The sequence below is a fragment of the Dipodomys spectabilis genome, unplaced genomic scaffold (genome assembly GCF_019054845.1).
Source record: "Dipodomys spectabilis isolate Male_0828 unplaced genomic scaffold, ASM1905484v1 ptg000628l, whole genome shotgun sequence".
NCBI classification, from domain to species: Eukaryota; Metazoa; Chordata; class Mammalia; order Rodentia; family Heteromyidae; genus Dipodomys; species Dipodomys spectabilis.
In genome coordinates this window covers 1,009,873-1,021,135 of record NW_024871305.1, presented here as the reverse complement: position 1 = coordinate 1,021,135, position 11,263 = coordinate 1,009,873, and positions in this window count along the sequence as shown.

The window sequence follows — 11,263 nt, the reverse complement described above, 5'->3', positions numbered from 1 at the left end:
TGCCAGGGCTACCCATGCCCGCCGCCTCCCCTCCTCCCACAGCTCAGGCCTCTCTTTCCCCTTCCCCCCCCCCCCCATCCTGCGCCGGGCTGCCCACAGTGGAGTTCTCTGGTCCGTGCCAGGGCCATCTCTGGGGCTGTGGATACCTAAGGCCTCAGCTGTGGGGATGGGTGGCCGTGAGGGGGCCTGCCCTCACTGACCAGGCACCCGTGCAGGACTTTGTGATGCAACAAACAGGCCGTCCTGGCCCCTTGTCTCCCGGCTCCCCTGCCATCCAATTGGGGGGGGGGGGAGTGTCCCCTGGGGGACGGCCAGCTCCACTGCACCTGCTCCTCCCCCACCAGCTGGTCACCTCTGCCGCCTCGCCACACCCGGCCGTCCATCATCAGGTGAGGCGGCCGGGGGCCGGGGAGGGGCCGGGGAGGGGGGCGGCCGGCTCCCTGGTCCTGGAAGGAGGAAGGCTGTCTGTGGTCTCCGGGGAGCTGGCAGGCTGGCTTGCTCCTCGTGGGGTCTCTGTGAGTGCTGTGGCCAGGACCTTGGTCTCCCAGGCTGTGAAACGGGCTCTCCCGGAGAGTGCACGACTCGTGGAGGCCCCGCACGCCTGATGGTCAGCCAGCACCTGGGCCTTGTCCGCGGGCCCTGGACCCGGGCCCAGGCTCTCCTCCGGGGCCCTGGCAACCCTGCTCCTCCGTGGAGGGCCGGCCCCTGAACCCTGGCGGCCACAACCGTTCCTTTGGCTCTTGGTGCTCGCCGGCTCCATTGGCACGGGGGTCCGCTCAGGCAGGGCCTGTGAGGCTCACCCTGGGATGACCTCCTGGCCACCCCACTGCCTGCCACAGTGGACGCTGCGCCCCTGGCCCCTCAGCTCGAGTGCCTCCCTCGCGCCCTTCTCTGGGCAGCTCACTCCCATGTGGCGCTTCGCGCTGTGCGCCGTCTCCTTGCGGTGACCCCCTTGGGGCTGGCCTAGCCACCCGTCCACCGCCATGGGCAGGTGTGGTCATGTGGCCCCCGCCAGCCAGTTTGCGCCTTCCCCCATCCCTGCAAAATCCACCACACACACACACACACACACACACACACACACACACACACACCAGCTCTGGCCAGGGCCTAACAACCGCTCGGGGGACTGTGGTCCCCTTATGCCTTCCTTTGCTCAAGGTCACCTGTCTTGTGGTGTCCGAATCTTTCCTTCAGAGAAGAAACAGACATAAAAATGTGTGGCCATGGGGGTGTGGCTCACACCTGTCATCCTAGCTACTCAGGAGGCTGAGATCTGAGGATCCCGGTTCAAAGGCAGGAAAGTCCATGAGATTCTTATCTCCAGTAAACCACTAGAAAACCGGAAGTGGTGCTGTGGCTCAAGCAGTAGAGTGCTCGCCTTGAGCTGAAGAGCGCAGGGACAGCGCCCAGGCCCAGAGTTCAGGCCCCACGACCGACAAAACAACAACAAAAAGTATGGCCTGCCTCCTGGACCGCCCAGGCCATGGGACAAAGGGAGAGCTGCTGGAGGGAGCCAGGACTCACCCCATCCCAGATAGGGACAGAGCCAGACGGTGCCAGCCTGGCCCGGGCTGAGCTCCAGTAGCCAGGAAGGATTGCGAAGGGTTTAGATGTGTGAGTCCGACCAAGCAGTCCTGCCGTGAAGGGGTTAACAGGCTGCTAGAGCAGGACAGGCCCCTCTCCACACTGGCTAGCTGTCGCAGGACCATTTGTGGCATCACCCCTCCGTAGGACGGAAGGGAGAGTGGCCGTGCCCACACGGTGCCCACTCTGCCTCCCACAGCTCACTTGAAGTTGGCCATGCTGTGTGCATCTTCAGGCTTTGCACACAGCCCCTGAGAGCTGGCTGTCAGACCTGACCGCCCCTCCCAGCCCTGTCCACCCTCCCCTCCCGCCTCCTCCCTCGGGCTGCCCCCCCCACAGCCCTGTCCACCCTCTCCTCCCGCCTCCTCCCTCGGGCTGGCCCCTCCCAGCCCTGTCTACCCTCCCCTCCTGCCTCCCCCCTCGGGCTGCCCCCTCCAGAGCAAACCCCTGCCAGAAGTCAGGCTGCCAGGACTTGGGAGCAGCGACCAGCTCAGCCTCTGGGAAGGAGGGAGAGAGTCGGTAGGCGGGCTGAGAGTCAGGATCACAGCCTCCACTGTCGGCGAGCAGGCTCCTGCACAGGAGCCTGGCACTGTGCACATCGCGACCTGCAGCCCGGGAGCCAGCCCCACACACTTCTCTAGAGTAAGGACAACGTACTTGTGCTCAAGGAGCGTCACCTTCCGCTCAGGCTGCCGCCCGGCCGGCAGGCCTCCCCCCGAGTGCATCCCAAGACCAGGGCCCAGCTGAGCGCCTGCGGCTCGTGCCTGTCAGATACTCGGGAGGCTGTGATCTGAGGATCACAGTTCAAAGCCAGCCAGTACCAAAAGAACAGAAGTGATTGTGTGGCTCAAGCGGTAGAACTCCAGCCTTGAGCAACAAAGCTAAGGAACAGTGTTCAGGCCCCAGTACCCCCCCACACACACACACCCAGCGGCCTTGTGAGTGGCCACACACACACCCAGCAGCTTTGTGAGTGGCCCAGGCCAGGGCCGGGGCTGGTTGCACTTCAAGGATGTGCTGACATCCTGAACATCAAGGACACCTTGCTGAGCACAGGAAGAAATCAGGCATTTACACACACAGCTGTCCGGGCCCAGGAAGGAAGCAGGAAGCGAGAAAAGTTCTGGATGGTAGAGGTCCAGGTACAGGCCGAGGAAGAGGCCAGATGTCAAGACATAGGGACTTGGGCCCAAGAGGCTGAACAAGGTCTGGAATGCGGCTGCGTCTCAGAGACAACACCAGGGGAAAGAATGCAGCCGGAACATTCTCCGTGATTCCATGTACGCCGGCATCAGGAACAGGCAAAAACAATGGACAGGGCCAAAAACCAGGAAAGAGAAGAAAAAACCCAGAGAGAGGCCTGACGGAGGTCCCCAGGGGTCCGGGCAGGTCCCAAGAGGTCCCAGCAGGTCCCAGGGGTCCGGCAGGTCCTCAGAAGTCCGGGCAGGCCCCGTGTCTATCCAGGCCACATTTGTAGAGCTGTACTTGTGCACTTTGCCACATGGGACTTAGGCCTTGGCATGTGCCCACAGGGCACAGTCTCACTGCCCTGTATTTCATTCTGGGCCAGTACTAGGGCTTGAACTCAAGGACCGGGCACAGTCCCTTAGCTTTTTTACTCTGTTCTGGCTTTTGGGCAGTTAATTGTAGATCACGGGCTTTGAACTGAGTGAGATCCTCAGATCTCAGTCTCCTGAGTAGCTAGGATCACAGGCGTGAGCCACTGCGTCGGCTCTGGCCTGTTTCTGCTGCATGTCTCTGCGGGCCTGCGGTGGGTCCCGCTTGGCTCTGGGGACATGGCTGGCGATAACAGCTTGCCACCCCTGCCCTGACCACACAGCGCCCTCCGCGGCTGCCAGCTACGGGCCGAGGAGGCCGTGGGGCCCGGGAGGAGCCTGAGGAGGCATTGCCCTGGGCACAAGGGACAGCCTGTGCAGAACAGAGAGGAGGCAGGCTCCCACCCGGGGCTTCCCAGAAGCACTCGGTGAGGCTCAGGCCAGGGGCAAAAGCAGAGATGGAGGAGCTAGGCCGGACTGATGGGGCCTTGAGCCTCTCCGGTAGTGTTTCCCCTAAGGCGGGGCAGCCACAGGGCAGATCTGGCAAGGAGCCCGGGCCAGCCTGGCATGCAGAAAGGCCGGTGGGCAGGGAGCAGGCAAGGGTGCTCCTAAATGGCTGCAGAAGGCCAGAGGCAGCAGGCTCCGCACAAATGTGTGTGACCCGTGGGTCCCGTCCAGATGTCCAAATACCTAAAGCAACGCAGATGGCCTGGCTCAGGATTCTTCCAAGAGCTGGGTGTCCATCCGCGGACACAGAGGACCACACCAGCACGTCCTCAGACGGCGGCAGGGCCCCTGCCTGGACATGACATGGAGCAGAAGCAGCTGAGAGAACATTCCGTGTGGATTTCCACCCGTGTCAGCATCAAGAACAGGCCAGAGTGTGGTCGGGGTGAAAGCCAAGGGTTAACGGAGAGGGTGCGGGGGCCTGCAGCGAGACCTCAAGACCGGCAGCCATACACCCCAGATACGCGTGTGTCCTGAAGTTACTGACTGCATCCGAGGGGTGAGGACACCGCAGGCCATGCAAGGGTCATGCCGGAGCGCGGCGTCCACGGGGAGGGGCCGGGCGTGCGGCCAGGGCCAAGCCCGGGAGAGGCCAGCGTTCTGGATGAGGGGGGCCCCTGCTGGAAGAGCCGACAGGCGCATTGGTTGGGCTGGCACAGCCACGTTAGGGAAATGTGGGCACCAGGTGCTCATGCAAGGCCAGCCCAGAGGCGAGACCAGCCGCACCCCCTCCTCGCAGGCCCCTGTAAAAGATCACAGAGCTCAGCCCCTGGTTGCAGCCTTGTGAATGAACGAATGAGTGAATGAATGAATGAGGGGAGATCAGGCCAGCTCCAGGAGAGCTATTTTACCACAAGGCGCTTTGCACCATGCACCGGACAAGCTGGCAGATGCCCAGCCTTGCAGGTACAAGGCCTGGCCAAGCTTGGTGGGCATGTGGCTTTGGGAGCAGCAGTGCCGGGTGGCGGGCCTGCTCTCGGGGCTGTCCTGAACTCTCTGGTCATTGTTGAGCTCCGTGTCAGGCCCGGTTGAGGCGTGGGGTGGGGGCTCCGGGCAGCCCGACCCCCAGCAAGCCCCCAGCAAGCCCCCTCCGGCAGACGTCTGTCATCTCCGCACGGGGCTGCCGTCTCTCCCAGGGCAGGGCTCCCCACTGGAAGCCCACCGCTCAGCGCGGCGCCTCGTGCGGGACTTTTCAGGGCGGCATAAAGGAGGCAGGTTCTCAGCCTTCCCCAGAGGCCTCTGCCTCTCAAGGGGAAGCCGATGCCTCCCAGCTCTTGTCGGGTGCCCCGGGGGGGCACTTTCCTGCTGGACGCCGGCGTGTCCGCCTAGGAGGTGAGGTGTCACTGGTAGGAGGTGTCCAGGACGTGTGCGCTGCCGCAGAGAAGGAAAGCCACGGTCAGCCCGGGACGGGGAGGGCAGGCCCCCGCCAGCAGACAGGGCTGCCAGCTGATCAGGGAGGATGGAGGGCAGCGTGAGGTGGAGGAAGAGGCCGTGGCGGCCTGGAGTTGGGTCAGATAAAGCCATCTTTGCGCAGACACACGTGGGAGCAGCTGTGGGCGGAGCGAGGGCCACGCCGGCCCCTTGAGCACTCGGCCTCCATGCCCCGTGCGTGGCCCACACGCTGGAGTCACCCACAGGTGAGGATGGGCTGGGCCACTGCCGTCTGCGCCTCTCCATCCAGCCGGCACACCTCCGGGCCTGCCTGGGTCTGCCTGGGCCTGAGGCTGGCACCAAGGCCCACATGGCAGGCTCCCCGGCACGGGAGAATGAGGCCCAGGCTGCTGGGCCTGTCAGGTCCTGCTGACAAGGCGCCTTGTCCCGGCCTTGCTCACCGCCGGGTCTCCAGGGCCACATGCTGTGCACGGTTCCTGCAGAACACGTGCAGATCAGCTCCGTATGCAGCCAGACAAGGCTGCTCCAGAGCGTGAGGGACACAGAGGATGGCCCGGACGGTAGGGACAGCACCGGTTGCCATGGCGACTCACCGGAAGCAGCCCAGGCCGCACGGCCTCATCCTGGGGTGACGTCAATGGAGAGCAAGCACATCTCAGCCCCTCCAAAAGCAAAGCACCCACAAAGAAGCTGTGTTTCCCTGGGCACCAGTGGCTCCCGCCTGTCAAATTAACGACTCAAGAGGCTGAGATCTGAGGATCATAGTTCAAAGCCAGCCTGGGCAGGAAAGTCCATGAGACTCTTCAAAAAGTAGAGCTGTGGCTCAAGTAGTAGAGCACCAGCTTTGAGTACAAAAGCTAAGGAACAGCACCTGAGTTCAAGCCCAAGAACCAGCACCAAAAACAACAAAGAAGATGAAGAGGAGGGAGGAAGGAAGGAAGGAAGGAAGGAAGGAAGGAAGGAAGGAAGGAAGGAAGGAAGGAAGGAGAGAGAAGAGAAAGTATGTCTTCAGCTTGGAGAGGAGCTGGGAAGCTGGGCAGGGGCCATGCTACAGGGTGGCTGGCAGCCGGGCACTTGGCTCAGTCCCCTGGTGGCTGTCCATTGCGGTGCTGCTAACAGAAGCCCCAGGGGTGAGGGAGGAGGGGAAGGAGCCCTCACGCAGCGCAGGACTTGGTACCCGAATCGGGGCTGTTTGGGAGGAGTCAGCTGTCCAGGGCTTAGCAGGAGGCGTTGTTCCGCAGCTGCAGCCCATCACCAAGTCCCAGATAGACGGGGAGCCTGCAGGCGAGGCCTGGGTGGGGCCAGCTCTCCCTGAGCCTCCGCAGCGGGCGGGCAGCGCTCCTGCCTGCGCCCAGGACTCTCCAGGGCAGCCAAGAAGCGTGCAGGTTTTCCAGGCTCCTGGCACCCCTCGCCCTCTCCTCCCCAGGAGCCAAGAGCTGGGGTGTCACTCTGCTACTTCTGCTCCTGCAAACAGTGCCAGGCTAGAGATGGACCTGGAGACCTTTGTCCAGGGCGGGGGGGGGCGCCTGGGGCGCAGTGGGGAAGTGGGGGTGACCGGTGGGAAAGGCAGGCCCTGTGGGAGAGATGGGGTGATCGGGGCTGTCCTGCCTCCTTCCAGAAGCCCAGAGCTGCTTCCTGGGATGTCCAGCTGCTCCGGAAGTGGGGAACAGCTCCGGGAGCGGCTGCCCTTCCCCCCCCCCCCATGGAAGCCACGGAGGGCAGCAAACAGGGACACTTGTTTTTTTTTTAAGCAGCACAGGAGGCTATAGCAAAAAGGTGACCAATGAGCAACAGGCCCGGGTCCCAGAGAGCACAGCCCCGCTGGGGCTTCTCCGCAAGGCAGTGGCCTTGGGTCAGAGCGGGTCACAGCCTGTGAACGGGCCCGGAAGCCTGGGTGTGGAGCCCGTCGGACTGGACAGGCCAGGCCGCCTGGCGTCCGTGTCATCCAGCGTGGGAGGGGCGCTGGCCCTGCCCTCCTGACCCTCGCGGTGGCCAGCAGGACCCTTGGTGTCGTGAGCCAAGGGAAGCCTGTGCTCCCGGCCAGCTCCGGGGTCGGCCCTAGCACGGGCCCCGGAAGAGGCCCCTGGGTGGAGAGGTGCGTGGTGGGGACACGGCTGGGCCCCCGGGGGCCTCGGCCCGTGCTGGGCACTCCTCTGGGGCTTGCTGGGACCCTAGACAGGATGGAGGTCGGTTCTGGTGAGGCCTTGGGGGGCTCCCAGTCCTACCCTGCTGCCGGGCTCTGGTGCACCGAGCAGTCACCCCGGAGACTCAGGGCAGCGTGGAGGGCAAGCCTGGGAACCTGCCTTTCCCACGCAGTCCACTGCCGCTGCCACCACCCCACGGGCCTGCGGGAAACTGACAGGCAGGTCAGCAGATCCCAAGTGCCCAGAGGCAGTGGGTGGTGAGCAGTCCCCAGCAGCTAGCAACGGCTACTTCCCCCATATTACACACGAGGAGAAGGAGGCTCAGAGATGCATGATAGCTTGTCCAAGGACACACAGCGAACGCTTTGCAGGGCCCTGTCTCCACACGCACGCACGCACGCATGCACGCCACCACCAAGAATGGGCGGGGGCTTTCATGATGTGCCACGGCCTGTATTCAGAAAGGCCTGGGGAGCTCACCAGGGAAGTCCACACGCAGACGACAAAGCCGTCCACGCAGCTCACCGGGCTGCGATGGCTCTGTCTTGGTCTGTGCTGGGCATGTGTGCTGAACACAGCACAGCACAGAACATCATCTTCTCTCAGAACTACTATTAATTATACCAAAGTCATGGAAATAAGATTAAAAAAAAAAAAACACTACTCTTCCTGGTCCCCAGCAACCCGTCCAGCGTCCTCCCTGCCCAGATTCCCTTCCAGCTCCCGTCCACAGCCCTTCCAGCTCCCGTCCACAGCTCTTCCAGCTCCCGTCCACAGCCCGCTCAGTGCAGTTTCATAATCTGCTTGTCTTGGTCTTCCAGGAAGGGTTGCACCACTGGACTCTAGAAGGAAAGGGGGCCAGAGAGGTGGGAAGGGGGTTAGACGCGGCAGTAAGAGGAGGGTACCCTGGGAGTTCATTACATGCGCGGGTGAAAATACCGTAATGGAGCCTTTGTTTTCCATTATTGCTATCTGCTGATACTTTTTCGAGAGGGAGAAAGAGGACTAGGCATGTGGCACATGCTTGTAATCCCAGCCACCTGGGAATAGGTGGTAGGATCGCAGTCTAAGGTCGACCTGGGCAAGAGCAGGGAAGCCTGTGGGGAAGGTCTGAGGCGCGGCCCAGGTGGAGATAGCTCCTGCAGAGGTCAAGGTCCTGAGCTCAAACTCCACGCCCTGTGGCTCCCCACTGCCGTTCCCTTCACTTCTCCCTTTGGGTGTGGCCCGCGCGGGCCACCTGTGCCGAGAGGCTCCCGGAAGTCACCCCATCCCGAGGGTCTTGGTTATTGTGGCATTTCCAGCTTGAGCTGCGGGAGGAGCAGGCTGAGATGCCCATGATGGGAGGGGCCAGGCCTTCCGTCGACCCCCGCCCCCACGTCCGTGTCGAGGGGTTCCAGTGGCTCTCAGGGCTGCCTGCTCCCCTGCCGGCCTGTCCCCCGAGGACCCAGGGTCCCCCTGAAGCCACCAGCAGGCAGGCTGTGGGACCCCTGCTCTCTCTGTTCCCCCTCCCCTCCCCCCTTCCTCTTTCCCCAGTGCTGTCATGGCCTTGGTTGGCCCTGTGGGTATTTCTTCATCAGTAAACTAAAGTCGTTACTAAAAACATCGGTGGGGTGTAGGGGCCGAGGCTCTGTACACTGCATGGCCCTGAACAAATATTAGTTGTGTGTCAGGTGCCGGAAGGGCTGGTCCCTGCATGCCAGACCCGGGGCCGGTGGGGTCAGGATCCCGGCTGCGCCCAACCGGCCCCAGTCGCACCTCGCCGCTCCGGCCTGGTCTGGCTGGGGAGCAGGCGGTCACGGAGGCCACACGAGGTGGGTGCGTGGCCTAAACGTGCCACTGAGCTCACCAGGCGGCGTGGCCCCGGTGAGGCTCCCAGGGCGGGCAGCCACGGCAGGTTATTGCAGACTGCATGATGGAGCTGCCTGCGTAGGAAACTGCGAAGAGGTTGTAAGGTAACTCTCAGCTGAGAATCCAGGCGTAGAAAGCAGAGAAGCCACACTCCGAGAGGTGGAACTGAGAGTGTTGGAGAGCCGGCTCTGCGGCGACTCCTGCTCAGAGGCCTGCAGCCCAGAACCAAGCTTTTACAGTAAAAACCCACGTGCTTGGCGTGGAGCTCCAGAGCCAAGAGCAGCAGACCCTGTGAGGCAGTAGCTCAGGGGCTGGCTGAGACCTTCCATGTAGGGGACACGCCCCAGCTTTCCACACACGGGATGACCGAGGCAAGAGAATCAGACCATGTAGGAGAAACCAAAGGCCGGGCTCCCAGCAAAGCTTCCTTCCTTTCTTTTTCTTTTTTCCTTTTCACGGTCAGCCTGCGGAGGCCCCTCTGCCGCTGCCCCTTCGGCCCCCCAGGCCACCATCCTTTTACCTGCTTTTGTATGTTTTCATCTCAGCTGTGTACTGTGCAAACAGTGTGATATTTCAGTGTGCAATAATGTCCCCTGTAAACAAGGCCACCAGAAGAGAGTCCACACTTGTCCCACACTGTTTGCACCATCCCGATCTTGCTGAGGGGACACAGTAGCAGCAGCAGGCTGGTGGACCCGGGCCAGCCCCGGGGCGAGGCCTCCCTCCCGCTCTCCCTGGGGGTCCCTCCCCCCACCATCCTCCCCTCAGCAGCCAAGGTGCTCCAGGGTTAGAGTCCGAGAGTCTCTGCCTCAGTTTACACTTGCAAACCCACAGGCAGGTTGCTGCCAGGAGCTGTGGGTGGTGCGGCGCGGAGAGCTCCCAGCTCCTTCACCACTGCACGCCCATCCAGCCCACCTCCCCCGGGGGGGGGGGGGGGTGCTGTGTGTGTGAGAGGCACCTGCAGTGTCTGGGAGGTTGGGCAGAAGTCACAGCTGGAATACAGGCTTGGGGAGCGGGGGGGGGGGGGGGGGGGGGCTCACAGCCTGCCTGCCCTGGGCTAGAAGCCAGCCAGAGAGCTGCAGCCCAGAGCAGGCAGGCTGTGAGCCGTGCCGCTCTGCACCAACAGCCAAGGGTAAACCGAGGCTCTGTGGAGCCCACGGAGCCGAGCCCACGTCACAGCTCGGACTCACGGCTGCACGCTTTGTGCCATGATACAGCCAGAGCCATGGTTCCTCATTCTCAAATGATGGAGAATTTTGAGGCCTTTACAAGAAATCAAACAAAGCTTGGAGGCAAAACAAACGGAAGCCAGCGCGGTGCCCTTGTGATCTGAGGCCTGCAGGGGTGGGAGCGGCAGGAGCGGGGAGGGGGGGTGGGGCGGGGGCAGGCAGATCTGGTCCATGAACTCGAGGGCCCTGACCTCTTTGCTGAAGCCAGGAGGCCAGGGCCGCGTGTCCTGACCTCTCCTCCTAGGACTGGCTCAGAGATGGCCCGGCCTGGCATGTCAGGGGCCGGGGGGGGGGGGGGGGGGGGGGGAGGGGGGCGGGGGGCGGGGGCGGCAACCCATGTTAACATTTTCTTTAGCTTGGGGTTTGGTTTTATTGGTATTTATTTTGGTTTTTAGGAAATTGCGTCACAATGTTATTTCCTTGATTATTGGGTGTCTGGATTTCTCCTAAAGTTGTTCTCAGAGTGAAGATCTGGCCTTCCCAGCCAGCCCTGGCTCCGGCGGCCACCCCCAGGCCCCTGGGCACAGGTGACAGCATAACCATGGCCACCACAGAGAATGGTACAAAGGACTGGAGGCCCCTCCCCGTGTCCAGCAAACATGGAGCACCTACTATGTGCTCAGTGTGGTTCTGGTCCCAGAATTCAACAGACACCCCCACATCTCCCCATGCAAACCATGCCCGTGAGGGCAGGGATGAGAACATGATCCAGCATGCCCGAGGAGGAGGAACAGGCATCTGTGCCCCCCCTCCACCCTCACCCCCCTCCAGCCCCGTTGTCTGGATGGGGAGACGCAGGTCCTGAGCTTCCAGCCAGGAAGCCAAGAGCTGGGATCTCCTGCCATGGGTTGGTGCCTGTTGGTGTTCTCTCCAGAGGCTGGAAGTGGGTGGTGGGAGGAGGCAGCCGAGGACCCCCCCAACTTCCAGCTCTTGACTCCTAAGGGACTCTCAAGTCCCTTAGAGTCCCTTAGGGTCTGCGCCAGACTGGCTCTTTTGGGGT